Source organism: Microcaecilia unicolor, chromosome 2 (assembly GCF_901765095.1).
Source record: "Microcaecilia unicolor chromosome 2, aMicUni1.1, whole genome shotgun sequence".
Classification (NCBI taxonomy): Eukaryota; Metazoa; Chordata; class Amphibia; order Gymnophiona; family Siphonopidae; genus Microcaecilia; species Microcaecilia unicolor.
The window spans coordinates 419,968,807-419,983,740 of NC_044032.1; positions in this window are offsets into that span (position 1 = coordinate 419,968,807).

Sequence of the window (14,934 nt, forward strand, 5' to 3'; positions counted from 1 at the left end):
ACTGGAAATGTTTTCCCAACACCGCAAACCGCAGAAACTTCTGGTGCGAGGGCCAAATTGGTATGTGCAAGTAAGCTTCTTTCAGGGCCAGAGATGTGAGAAACTCTCCTGGCTGTACCACCGCAATGACGGAGCGCAGGGTTTCCATGTGAAAATGCCGCACTCTTAAGGACTTGTTTAGCTCTTTTAAGTCCAGGATTGGGCGAAAAGACCCGCCTTTTCGTGGCACCACAAGTAAATGGAGTAGTGGCCTAGACCTTGTTCAGCGGGAGGCACCGGGGTCACAGCTCCTATCTGGCACAGACTGTGCAAAGTCTCCTCTACCGCCGCCCGTTTGGCGGCAGAACCGCATCGGGACTCCACAAACACGTCTCACACCGGGGCATCGAATTCTATTCGGTATCAGTCTCTGATCAGGTCCAAGACCCACAGATCTGCGGAGATTTTGGCCCACTCTTCAAAAAAGAGGGAAAGTCTTCCTCCGATGACAGGAAACGAGGAGGGGGCCGGCGTACCATCATTGAGAAGGTCACCCCTGAACTCCAGGCCTTGAACCGGCAGCTGCGGAACGTTTGTCCGAGCGAAAGGAGTTTCTCTGATGAAAGCGGGCACGCGAAGTGAACCGAGCAGCACGCCCTGGGCAGTACCTTCTAGCTTCACGGAAGCGAGGTCTGTAAGAGGAGCGGACCCGCCTGACCCTTAGAGGAAGGCTTCGGCCTATCTTCAGGCAAGCGCTGAGGTTTGGAATCCCCCAGGCCTTTAACAATGTTTTCCAGCTCCTCACCAAACAGAAGGCCTTGAAAGGGCAACGTCACCAACTTTTGCTTAGAGGCCATGTACGCCGCCCAATGTCGTAGCCAAAGAGTGCGGCGAGCTACCACTGCTACAGCCATTTGTTTAGCCAAAGCTCTGACCATATCATAAAGGGGAATTAGCCCTTCTGCGTTTATCAGGAGGATAGGAAAACAGGCAAAGCCAACTCCAAAAGGCCAGGAACCACCGGGGGGGGGGGGGGGGGGGGGGGGGCGCAGGCAGAGGGTCTGAAGATCCCTGTGGAAGAGCTCTTTTAAGCATGTACGACCTATGCAGCATTAAAACAAAATCAGGGGAGAAAACTGCTCCCTGACCGCCCGGATCCTGCCCAGGGCTAACAGCTCTACTATTAGCCTCACTCTGAGGACTCCCCCTCCCGGATTCAGGGCTCTCCGTAGCAACTGAGGCCGCGCCATGTGGAAAATCCAAAATGGCATCCACTGTCAGCTCAGAGCGCAAAAGATCGCCGCTGGTCATGCTCGGGCCGGCTGTACCGTCTGTACAGCACGAATTACAGAGCCCCACTGCTGATTTGCGCTTGCCACATTTAGAACAGTGCTTTACAGTCTCCGCAGCCATCGCCGAAAGCGGCGGTAAAATTCAAAAATGGTGGTTCGCGCCAAAAACGTCCCGATCGCAGGCCCACCCCGGAGGAGTCAGAAAACACTCTTACCTCACTAGACCGAGTATCACAGCTCTGGTCCTGCAGAAGAATCTCAAGAAGAAAAAAAAAAACCTCTTTTCCAAGATCGCTGCGCTAAAGCGTGACGCGACTTTAATTATTTATTTATTTTTAACGCTGTGAGGAAAGCAGAGGCAAAAAGAGGTAAATAAAAACACTCCGGAGGCTCAGATAAGTGGGAAAGGCAGGTAAAGGCGAACCAATGTGCCTGCAGCCACTGAGTGGGAAAGGACAGGGAAAAGCATGCTAATATGTCCACATCCACGGGGCATGGGTAAGGCAGGGAAAGGGCTGACCTATGTGCCTTCAAAGTGAAGCTGCTATAGCCTCTAACACCCCGGCTAACAACTGGCAAGCCAGGAGCCATCCTCAGGCAGATTTTTGATGGCGCTCGAAGAAGTTGCAGCCACCCTGCTTGGGGAGATAGAGAATACTGAAGAGGCAGTGGAGCTAGCTGGCCATGAGGCACTGTGAAAAGTTGAGTGCTCTCTATCTCCCCCTGCTGGTTGATGGACACAACCCATACGTAATGGCTTCATCTGCTTGATGACAAGGAAACACACAATTCCATGCACCACCCCTCCCCCCCATCACAGCATCCACGCCATGGATCTTGCTTTAGCCCTCCACTCCCCTCCCTCACTGCACTGGTACCACTACAGCACCCATAAAAGGTGGTATATAAAAAATCAATAAATCAAATCAAGAGCTGCATAACTGCATAGCAGGCTGCCTCCATACAAGTACATAGCTAAAAGGAACCACCACTGGGGATTAAGGTGGCAGAGGTGGAAGCAACTACTTTTGCTGCGCTGTAGTGGTACGTGCACAGGTAGGCAGACAGGGAGGGAGGAAGTTAGCCAGTCAGTAGCCAGCACAGAATTCAGAATGGGAAAGGCAGAATGCTGTCTGCAGAGGGCGGCAATTCTATGCAAATTCTGCATTGCACAGAATTGCCCCAGAAATAAAGGTTGCACAATCAGAACTTTAATTCTAAGCACAGACACCGCACCAGTGCCATCAGATGCCACCCACTTGTGGGGGTGATTTTACCCTGGTTCAGATTTTGCATTCCTCTTCATAAACAGGTAGGTCAATATAAAAACTGAAGACATTTCCTATTCCACAGTCCACATAGATTGAAAACAGAAATTTTGCTGAATGAGGGCTCACTAAATACCACTCTCAATAATACAAAGAAACCATATTGCAAAATTTTAGTTTGAAAGTCAAGCAACAACATATGAATATGCAACTCACGGTAAAGCAAACACCTGCTAATCAGGGCTGTGGTGGCTGTTGGATGCAATTTTAGGTAGAGTTGGAGTTGGTAAAAATGTACCGACCCCAGCTTCAAAATAAAATCTTACGTTATAATATGGCAAATGTCTCATTTTATACTTATAATGTACCACCAGTACTTTACCTTGTTTCTTCTGAATCTAAAGCATAATATCAGCAGGAGTTGAAGTCGAACATTTGAAAGTTTGGTGTACCAATTCTACAGCATCAAAACCAACATTTACCATTAGTGCTTACAAAGAAAATGACAAATGTGAGTACATTTAATCAAATCAGTCACAATAATAGATCACTGTGCAGTGCCAAACATGCTTTGCTATCACATACAGTGGCTTCAGAAAATCTATTGCCCTTTGAAAAATGTTTCTTTTGCTGCCTTACAACCTAGACGTAAAATACAAACACACAACCTACCTCATATCAGGCAAGTGAAAAATACATTCTAGAAAGTGGGGTGGATAAGAGTCTATTCCCTTATATTTCTGTAAAACTTCTAAGTATTTTAACTCAAGTACCTTCAAACACACAGAAGTGAATTTGCCCCATCTGTCTTAAAACTGTACTAATTCACAAAACAGAATCATACATTCCCTGTCAGTTCTCTCTGCTGTGTAATACATTTTCAAAGTTAAGACCCAGACAAGTGCACCAAGTAGTTGACAAACACTCCAGGGCAAAGGTCTGAACAGGCACAGATATGGGGTTGGGCACATGTGAATTTTAAGTCCTTGAATTATCTCAAAACATGGCTCCAATGATTAAGTGGAAGGCATATGGCATTATTAAGACACTGCCTTGATCAGGCCATCCTTCAAAATTAAGGCCCCAATGATAAAAGGCAAATGCAGGTGCTAGAGGTCACTAGTGCCCCCATTTACTACTTAACACTACTAAACATTTCTAAAGCGCTACTAGGGTTATGCAGCGCTGTACAATTTAACATAAAAGGACAGGCTCTGCTCAAAGAGCTTACAATCTAAAGGACAAGTGAGTAGACAATACGATAGGGGCAGTCAAATTGGGGCAGTCTGGATATCCTGAAAGTAAGAGTTAGGTGCCGAAGGCAGCATTGAAGAGGTGGGCTTTAAGCAGAGACTTGAAGATGGGCAGGGAGGGGGCTTGACGTAAGGGCTCAGGAAGGTTGTTCCAGGCATAGGGTGAGGCGAAGCAGAATGGGCAGAGCCTGGAGTTGGCAGTGGTGGAGAAGGGTACTGAGAGGAGGGATTTGTCCTGTGAACGGAGGTTTCGGGTGGGAACATAAGGGGAGATGAGGGTAGAGAGGTAGTGAGGGGCAGCAGATTGAGTACATTTGTAGGTAAGGAGAAGCTTGACCTGAATGCGGTATCGGATTGGAAGCCAGTGAAGTGACCTGAGAAGAGGGGTGATATGATTATATCGGTTCTGGCGGAATATAAGACCTTCTCATTTATGACCAGAGGGGTCTACATAAGTACATAAGTAATGCCACACTGGGAAAAGACCAAGGGTCCATCGAGCCCCGCATCCTGTCCACGACAGCGGCCAATCTAGGCCAAGGGCACCTGGCAAGCTTTCCAAACGTACATTCTATACATGTTATTCCTGGAATTGTGGATTTTTCCCCAAGTCCATTTAGTAGCGGTTTATGGACTTGTCCTTTAGGAAACAGTTTTAAATTTACTACACTGTAGTTTCATCGCATGCCCCCTAGTCCTAGTATTTTTGGAAAGCCTGAACAGACTTCACATCCAGCTGTTCCACTCCACTCATTATTTTATATACCTCTATCATGTCTCCCCTCAGCCGTCTTCTCCAAGCTGAAAAGCCCTAGCCTCCTTAGTCTTTCTTCATAGGGAAGTCGTCCCATCCCCGCTATCATTTCAGTCGCCCTTCGCTGCACCTTTCCCAATTCCACTATATCTTACTTGAGATGTGGCGACCAGAATTGAACACAATACTCAAGGTGCAGACGCACCATGGAGCGATATAACGGCATTATAACATCTTCACACCTGTTTTCCATACCTTTCCTAATAATACCCAACATTCTATTCGCTTTCCGAGCTGCAGCAGCACACTGAGCAGAAGGTTTCAGTGTATTATCGATGACACCCAGATCCCTTTCTTGGTCCGTAACTCCTAACGTGGAACCTTGCATGATGTAGCTATAATTCGGGTTCTTTTTTCCCCACATGCATCACCTTGCACTTGCTCACATTAAACATCATCTGCCATCTAGCCGCCCAGTCTCGTAAAGTCCTTCTGTAATTTTTCACAATCCTGTCACGAGTTAACGACTTTGAATAACTTTGTGTCATCAGCAAATTTAATTACCTCGCTAGTTACTCCCATCTCTAAATCATTTATAAGTATATTAAAAAGCAGCGGTCCTAGCACAGACCCCTGAGGAACCCCATTAACTACCCTTCTCCATTGTGAATACTGACCATTTAACCCCACTCTGTTTCCTATCCTTCAACCAGTTTTTAATCCACAATAGGACTTTTCCTCCTGTCCCATGACTCTCCAATTTCCTCTGTAGCCTTTCATGAGGTACCTTGTCAAACGCCTTTTGAAAATCCAGACACACAATATCAACCGGCTCCCCTTTGTCCACATGTTTGTTTACTCCTTCAAAGAATTGAAGTAAATTGGTCAGGCAAGATTTCCCCACACAAAAGCCGTGCTGACTCGGTCTCAGTAATCCATGTCCTCGGATGTGCTCTGTAATTTTGTTTTTAATAGCCTCTACCATTTTCCCCGGTCTGGTGCAGCAAACAGCACCCGCATCAGGCAACAGTGCAGAGCTCATTTAAATTAGATTTAAATGAGCCACTAGGCCACCAGGGATTGTTTTTGTATCTCAGGGGGCATTACACCACCAGGGATTTTGCTTTTGAGGGGGTCTGGGACCTCCACAACTCCTATGTTTGACAGGTCCAGGTTTTTGATAGCCTGGACCCGTCAAAACAAGTGTGGGAGATTGTGCCTGAGCATGTGCTCAGGAACAATCCTCCTGCACTTTTCCAATGATCAACAGTAATAATGCACTTGCAGCTTAATTATCAACTCCTTTTAAACCACTGAGGTGAGGGTCCAGCACTGTTCATTTGGGTAGGATTTTTTTTTTTTTGTTCAGAGCTCAGGTGGGAGGTGGGGAGAGTGGACAGTTTGCTCTGGTTTCTTGGGGTGCAGTAAACTCTTAGTGGTTGTGGCAGTGGGTTTATTTTTGTTTTCTCTCTCACAGCTCTTATCAAATAACTAGTTCAAGGGTTTTCATTTATTGGAAAGGGGGAGGGAGTGGGGATTTGTAATATCATTGTCGAATGTTGCATTTGTTTGCTTGTATTTTCTTCATAACGTTCAATAAAATTGTTTAACCCAAACTTGTAGTGTTTGGAAAAGGAATGCCGTGACAACCATGCTGCCATGCTTTTCAGAAACCAGACATCCAGGTGAGAGGCTAAAACGGCTCCCTGTCACTGCCCCCGAAAACAGGCCAACACTGCCACCTAAGTCATTAGAGAACTAGCAGCCAAACCCTTCTTAAAACTCTCCACAAAAGTACAAAAGCTATACCCTGGAAGCTTGGAAGGGTAGAACTCGCTCTGCACGCACACCTATTAACTCTCCGAAGTCTATCGTTCGTTTAACGTTTATTCATTTTACTATACCGTTTCAAATTGCGGTTACAAAACAAAAACGGTTTACATATTAATATAAAAATCATAATAAAAACAAACATAAAGGAACTCCATCAAGTTGATAGGAAAGCAAACTAAGACAAGCAAAATGACTGCAGATAACTTACACCTCAGTCTTGCCCTTTCAACACCCATGCTGTAAGAGAGAAGCTAGCTGGATCTTCCATTTGAACTGGTCCCTGTACCAGATGGCCCTTCTTTTGAAGCATCTTGAGCTCTTCCCCAGCTGAGATCTGTGTACTGTGCGCACCTGGGCCAGTCCAGTACCATAAGCCCCACCAAGCCAGGAATGCATCATGATCCTCTGTGGAAGCTGATCTAGCAGTACTCATATGGGAAAAACAAAGGGGGCTTGACCAAGGTCATGGCTGCACCAGTGCTTCCACTCTGGCTTTGAGGCCATTAAGTCCACAACCTGGAGGGGGGCATGTTTCAGCACTGGTTTCTGGTAAGGGAGAAAGCTTTAATTCCTCCTACTTTCCAGAGTATGCCTGCTGAGAAAGTCTACTAGAATATTCAGAGACCCTACAATAGTTTAATGACCAGACTGAAGCTAAATACTACCCTTGAGCCACCGATGCAAGCAATGAATTCTCCATTCAAACAAATTTGCATCCATCATGACTACCACCCACTGCAGAGACTCCAAATCACCCCCCTTCTGGACAGATTCTTATGGTTCAAAAACCAAGTTAGTCTGGTCCTGGCCTACGGAGTCCACAAAAGACAACTATAATTGTGCATCCAGGAAGACCATTGCTTCAACAGCAATCTCTGCAGTGATCGCTTGTGCCCAGGGAACCCTCTCAACTGTCACCATCACTGACCCCAAGACCTGCATGTAATCTTAGGCCAGGGGCATACTAGTCGCAAGCAACATCCTTACTTGGCCCTGCTCTTTGACCAATCTCCTCTGGGTTAGAAACCTTTTCTCTCTTTGAATCAAAACAAGCCACAAGGTACTCTAGTGTCTGAGGGAATTTCAACTTGCTCTTTCTAGATAGTTACCTACCCCCCCCCCCCCCCCCAAGGAGTCCAGCAACTGCACTACATGTGTGGTGGAACACCTGCTCTTTACCCTATAACTTTGTTCTGATGAGCTTGCCATTCAGATATAGGTGCAACAAGATCTCCTTGTTCAGTACTGCTGCCACCTCAATTATTACCTTGGAAACGTGTATGGAGCTAGGGTGAGACCAAAATAGTAAGGCCTGAAACTAATAATGGGCCCACCTCAGGACCAAAAACCTAAGAAAAAGCCAGTGATGTCTCTAAACTGATTTGAAGTAAGCTTCCTTGAGTTCCTGTGATGCCAAAACTCCTTGCTACAACTTGTGCACAGAGCCTCCATGCAAAAATGGGGAAGACTCAGGGCCAACTTGATGCTCTTGAAATATAAGATTGCATCGTCACTTCCTTTTTCAGGACTACAAAATAAATGGAATATCAGCCTTGACCCACTCTTTTCTGGGCACAGCAGCTTTTCTAATGTACCTTGGCTAGCATGCACCTGGGGCGAGACCACAAAACCATTTGCGAGCAGACAGGAAAACTCTAGGATATAGCTTCTGCCTCACCATATCCAACCTACTCTTCTATTCTTTTGCCCAAAGAGGTCCTCAGGCCATTACTGGGCACAAGCCCCTGCCCCCCCCCCCCCCCCCCAGCTTGCTGACCTGAAAATCTGGCCTTATTTGCATGAAAGGACATGCCCAGGAACTGGGACCACTGCATAGACTCCCTAGCAGGATGGTAGCATCTCACCTCCCTTAAACACTGCTTCCCAGAGCCTGACCTCAATGGCTCCCTTGACCTGTCTTCCAGGAAAAGCTGGGGCTTGCCCCCCTCTTCCCCAGTCCTTGATCAGCTTCTCTAAATCATCTCCAAAAAAGTTGTTTCTATGCCTGGACTTTTAAACAGTATCTACTGCCCAATTTCTCAACCATAGTAGCTAACACGCAGTGTACGACACTGCCATGCCCCTAGCAGAGGTCCTGAAGAGGCTGCATACAAGTCTGCAACATATGCCAAGCCTTCGTCTAGCTGTGGTTCCTGAAGGGTCTGAAAAAAGCTTATGACCCCAATGCAAACAAGCCCTGGACCTAACTCAGCTGCACACTGCAGCCCAGGAGGCAGCAACCTTGAAGGAATGCTTCAACAAGGCCTTAATCTTGTGATCCTGTAAATCCTACAGCACAGACATCCAGATAAAAGGTGGTGCATGTTCTTAGTCACAACCCAAACCAAGGAATTCACGTTTCTTGGCCAGGGCCAAAGGATAAAGCTAATTTATGGTTTTACATAAACCACCACCAGTGTCCCACTCTGCCAAAATCAGTGCCTACATTGCTTGATTCATTGGAAAGAAACTGGAGGGATTTCGCAAACCTCTAAAATCAGATTATTTATTTATTGCATCTGTATCCCACATTTTCCCACCTCTTTGCAGGCTCAATGTGGCTTACAATACTTTGTGAATGGTGGAATTACATTAGAAGATAGACATTTTGTGTTACAGAGGAACTTGCCTGGCCCTGGGGTATCCACAATGTTAAAGCCTCCAAGGCTTGTTCAAGCACAGCCAGGAGCACTTCTTTTGAACAGCTGGACCAACAAACAGGTCATCCCTGTCCCTCATGAGTATCTGTCCTCCAGGTACTTTCTGGGAAATGTCAACCAGTCCCCTAATAATTCCAACTTGGTCTCATTTAGGACATGGTAACCCCATGGTCATACCTAGTTCCCCTCAAGGTCTGAAGTGCAGTGGCCCCCTGAAACTAAAGCAGCAAAAAGGCTCAATACATAATGAGCACAAATTCAAAAGAAAACTGGCTCCTGCAGCCCTGATCTGATCCCTTCTCTTGCTCACTCTGGGAGATCACAGGAGGGCCCCAATTTTGTACCTTGCAAAATTGCAGGAATTTGCTGCGCTTGAGTAGTTAAAATAAAGCGAAGATACTTACCTGTAGCAGGTATTCTCCGAGGACAGCAGGCTGATTGTTTTCACATGTGGGTGACGTCCATGGCAGCCCCAGGTCCGGAAAATCTTCCTATCAAAGCTTGCTAGAGCCTTCGAGCTTGCGGGCGCACACACTGCACATGCGCGACCATCTTCCCGCCCGTCGCGCAAGAGCCCCGCTTCAGTCAACTTAAGAAGCAAAAACCAAAGAAAAGGAACAACTCGAAAGGGGAGGCGGACGGGTTTGTGAGAACAATCAGCCTGCTGTCCTCGGAGAATACCTGCTACAGGTAGGTATCTTCGCTTTCTCCGAGGACAAGCAGGCTGCTTGTTCTCACATATGGGGTATCCTTGGCCCCCAGGCTCACTCAAAACAATAAACAGTGGTCAATTGGACCTCACAAGGGTGAGGACATAACAGAGATTGACCTACGAAAAAACAACAGAGTGCAGCCTGGAACAGAACAAAAATGGGCCTGGGGGGGGGGGGGGGGGGTGGAGTTGGATTCTAAACCCCGAAAAGATTCTGCAGCACCGACTGCCCAAACAGACTGTTGCGCCGGCTATCTTGCTGAAGGTAGTAATGAGATGTGAATGTGTGGACTGATGACCAAGTTGCAGCCTTGCAAATCTCTTTGATAGTGGCTGACTTCAAGTGGGCCACTGATGCTGCCATGGCTTGAACACTATGAGCCGTGACATGACCCTCAAGAGTCAGCCCAGCTTGGGCGTAAGTGAAGGAATTGCAATCTGCTAGCCAATTGGAAATGGTGTGTTTCCCGACAGCCACTCCCCTTCTGTTGGGGTTGAAAGAAACAAACATTTGGGTGGACTGTCTGAAGGGGCTTGTCCGCTCCACATAGGCCAATGCTCTCTTGTGCAACTGACGTTCAGCAGGGAGGGTATGAGGACAGGGAAAAAATGTTGGCAAGACAATTGACTGGTTCAGATGGAACTCCGACACCACCTTTGGCAAGAACTTAGGGTGAGTGCGGAGGACTGCTCTGTTATGATGAAATTTAGTATAGGGAGCATGGGCTACCAAGGCTTGAAACTCACTGACTCTACGAGCTGAAGTAACAGCCACCAAGAAAATGACCTTCCAGGTCAAGTACTTCAGATGGCAGGAATTCAGTGGCTCAAAAGGAGGCTTCATCAACTGGGTGAGAACGACGTTGAGATCCCATGACACCGTAGGAGGTTTGACAGGGGGCTTTGACAAAAGCAAAGCTTTCATAAATCGAACTACTAAAGGTTGTCCAGAGATAGGCTTATCCTCCACATGATAATGATAAGCACTAATAGCACTAAGGTGAACTCTTACGGAGTTGGTCTTAAGACCAGACTCTGACAAGTGCAGAAGGTATTCAAGCAGGGTCTGTGTAGGACAAGAATGAGGATCTTGGGCCTTGCTATCACACCAGACGGCAAACCTCCTCCATTTAAAAGAGTAACACCTCTTCGTGGGATCTTTTCTGGAAGCAAGACTCGGGAGACACCCTCAAAGACCCAAGGCGGCGAAGTCTATGCTCTTAACATCCAGGCCGTGAGAGCCAGAGACTGGAGGTTGGGATGCAGAAGCGCCCCCTCGTTCTGAGTGATGAGGGTTGGAAAACACTCCATCTCCACGGTTCTTCGGAGGATAAGTACAGAAGAAGAGGGAACCAAATCTGACGCGGCCAGAAAGGAGCTATTAGAATCATGGTTCCACGGTCTTGCCTGAGTTTCAGCAAAGTCTTCCCCACCAGAGGTATGGGAGGATATGCATACAGAAGGCCCTTCCCCCAATGAAGGAGAAAAGCATCCGACTCTAGTCTATCGTGGGCCTGAAGTCTGGAACAGAAGTGAGGGATCTTGTGATTGATCTGAGTGGCAGAAAGATCCACCGAGAGGGTGCCCTATGCTCGGAAGATCCTGCATACGACGCCCGAGTTGAGCGACCACTCATGAGGTTGCATTATCCTGCTCAACCTGTTGGTCAGACTGTTTACGCCTGCCAGATAAGTGGCTTAGAGAAACTTGCCGTAACGTCGAGCCCAAAGCCACATCTGGACGGCTTCCCGACACAGGGGGGGGCGAGATCCGGTCCCCCCATGCTTGTTGATGTAATACATGGCAACCTGACTGTCTGAATTTGAATGATTTGATTGGACAGCCGATCTCTGAAAGCCTTTAGAGTGTTCCAGACCGCTCGCAACTCCAGAAGATTGATCTGAAGACCTGTTTCCTGGAGGGACCAACGTCCTTGAGTGTGAAGCCCATCTACATGGGCTCCCCACCCCAGGAGAGATGCATCCGTTGTCAGCACTTTTTGCGGCTGAGGAATTTGAAAAGGATGTCCCAAGGTCAAATTGGATCGAATTGTCCACCATATTGGGGAGTTGTGAAAAACAGTGGACAACAGGATTGCATCCTCTAGATTCCCTGCAGCTTGATACCACTGGGAAGCTAGGGTCCACTGAGCTGATCTCATGTGAAGACGGGCCATGGGAGTCACATGAACTGTGGAGGCCATATGACCCAGGAGCCTCAACATCTGCTAAGCTGTGATCTGCTGATATGCTCTGGCCAAGGGAACCAGCGACAGAAGATTGTCTGCCCTCACTTCGGGGAGGTAGGCATGAGCCGTCTGCGAGTCCAGCAGGGCTCCTATGAACTCTAACTCTTCATCTCTGAACTGGAAGAAGGTGGAACTTTGGGTAATTTATGACAAACCCCAGTAGCTCCAGGAGTCGAATAGTAGAGCTCCTGCCTCTGAGGTGCTCTTCACCAGCCAATCGTCGCGATAAGGGAACACATGCACTCCCTGCCTGCATAGAGACGCTGCAACGACCGCCAGGCATTTGGTGAACACCCAAGGCGCAGAGGCGAGCCCAAAGGGCAGTACACAATACTGAAAGTGCTGTGTTCCCAAACGGAATCGAAGATACAGCCTGTGAGCTGGCAGTATCGGGATGTGTGTATAAGCGTCCTTTAAGTCCAGGGAGCATAGCCAGTCGTTTTCCTGAATCATGGGAAAAAGGGTGCCCAGGGAAACCATCCTGAACTTTTCTCAAATCAGATATTTGTTCAGGGCCCTTAGGTCTAGGATGGGACGCATCCCCTCTGTTTTCTTTTGCACAAGGAACTACCTAGAATAGAATCCCAGCCCTTCTTGCTCCAGTGGCAAGGGCTCGACCGCATTGGCGCTGAGAAGAGCGGAGCGTTCCTCTGCAAGTACCTGTCTGTGCTGGAAGCTGAAGGACTAAGCTCCCGGTGGGCAATTTGGAGGTTTGGAGATCAAATTGAGGGAGTATCCCTGCTGGACTATTTGAAGAACCCACCGGTCGGAGGTTACAAGAGGCCACCTTTGGTGAAAAAATGCTAACCTCCTTCCCCCCCCCCCGACCGGTAGATCGTCCGGCACGGACACTTTGATTGCAGCTATGCTCGCCTTCTGCTGGGGAGCTGCAGGGGCCTGTCGAGGCGCACGCTGTTGACATGAACGAGCGTGCTGGGGTTGAGCCTGAGCAGGCTGGCGGGAAGGTGGATTGTACCTACGCTTATGGTAAGTACAGGAAGTATTCCTCCTTCTCCCATAAAAACGTCTCTACCTGATGAGGTAGATGCTGAAGGCGCCCGGTGGGAGAGTTTGTCGAGTGCGGTTTCCTGCTGGTGCAGCTGCTCTACTACCAGCTCGAACTTCTCACCGAAAATATTATCCCACTGGCAAGGGACATCCACAAGCCGCTGCTGGACTCAATTTTCTAGGTCAGAGGCAGCAGCCATGGGAGTCTGCGCATCACTATACCTTGGGATCAATTCCACGTCAAGTGGTCTGGTATCACGGATTTCGATGAAATTTTCTGTGAACATTCATACATGTCTCCAATGAACATTGGTAAAGTTTTACGTTCATTGATGCAATACTTGCTGAGATATAGTTTGACCCCATACTGCAGCCTTCTATGGTATGACTCCGAGATTTCGGCAACTTTGAGACACTATCTCCGGCAATATTTTGTTGAGAGAAACAAAACTTGGCCATCTTGTACAACTTTTTGCGCTCTATTAAACAAAATAATTAAAAAATCTTCATGAGCGATTTCCTTGAAGAAAACTTGGAGCAAACTTGGTCCGAAAAATTTGAGGCACGAAAAAATTGTAAAGTTTGGCTTTCTATATCTCTGGAATTAAAGGTGTGATAAATGTGAAACTTTGCACACAACAACTTATCAACTCAAGGTTTTCGAATATAAAATTTCATTCTCCTAATATTTTCCATTAGTTCACAAATTGAGTGTAAAGTTGATTTTTACAAAAACAGCAAAAATAGGGTATTTTTAGCCCACTTTTACAAAAAAAAGACCTTCTGGAAACTCTTTTTAATAATTTTCATTAGAAAGAGCATGCTTCAACCCCCTTAAAAAAGTAGGGCTGGTTTTTCATCGCTGGCGTATAAGGCCCTAGAAATAGGGACAAAGTTGAGGACGTTGCTATCGCAATGTCATATACTTCAACATGCATTTTTCTATATTGTGTCATTTTCTTTCCATTTCTGCTTAAGTTTAAAGTGTATAATTCATTTTTTGTATGCTATATGAATCTGTTAGTCTACTAGCAGTGCTTCTACACTAATGACATTGGTTAAATATTCTGTAAGTACCTTATTGATGCCGCGCATTAGCATGTTTCGGCTATAGGATTCTATACTGTGCAGGTGTAGTTGTATGTTTCTGTCATAAGAGAAAAAAAAAAAAAACCCCCCATAAAAACCCACCTTCTATTCTTCAAAGTGAATGCAAATCTGATGCACTGATCAATGTAAAAAAAATGGTCTAGAGGGAGTAAACATTTACAGTCACTGGATATAGCTGCAGAGAAACACCTTTTTGATAACATTTTAAACAATCTTCAGTAGTATATGTTCCAAAGTTAACACAAAAATATGCTCTATATGGAAGCTAACAGCTAGTTATCTGCATAACTGCATGCTGGGTACAGATATTCAAAAATACTGTTGGTGAAGAACAACTGATTTAGGTAAATCTATATATGGTGTTGTAATACAAGATCCTCTAGATGTTATGTTATAATGGACTTACACCCGCCAACTCCCTCAATTGAGGTTCTAAGCAAGATACAAGAGTACCGATACATTTTATCAGGATTTACAAAAGCTATTCTTGACTATTTCTTAAAGGAATTAGAAAACAAATAAGTCTTCACCATTTTATGAAAGGAAAAACAACTTCTTAAAGAATGGATTTCAATGGAAATATCTTTCCATACGAGTGAGGAAAAAATGCTTTAAACCTCACATTTCTAACAGTTGGAAAGGCAGAAGCAAACTGTTACAACTCTTAGTTACTGGAGCAGAATTTAGCAATTTAATCACTTGAGATAATCCTTCTGGGCAGTAGCTTTCTAGGATCTTAAATACTAAACAGACCACCTTAAAATGAACTCAAGCCACAGTGCAACTCCACCCACAGAGCTGTAACATGACCTACCCT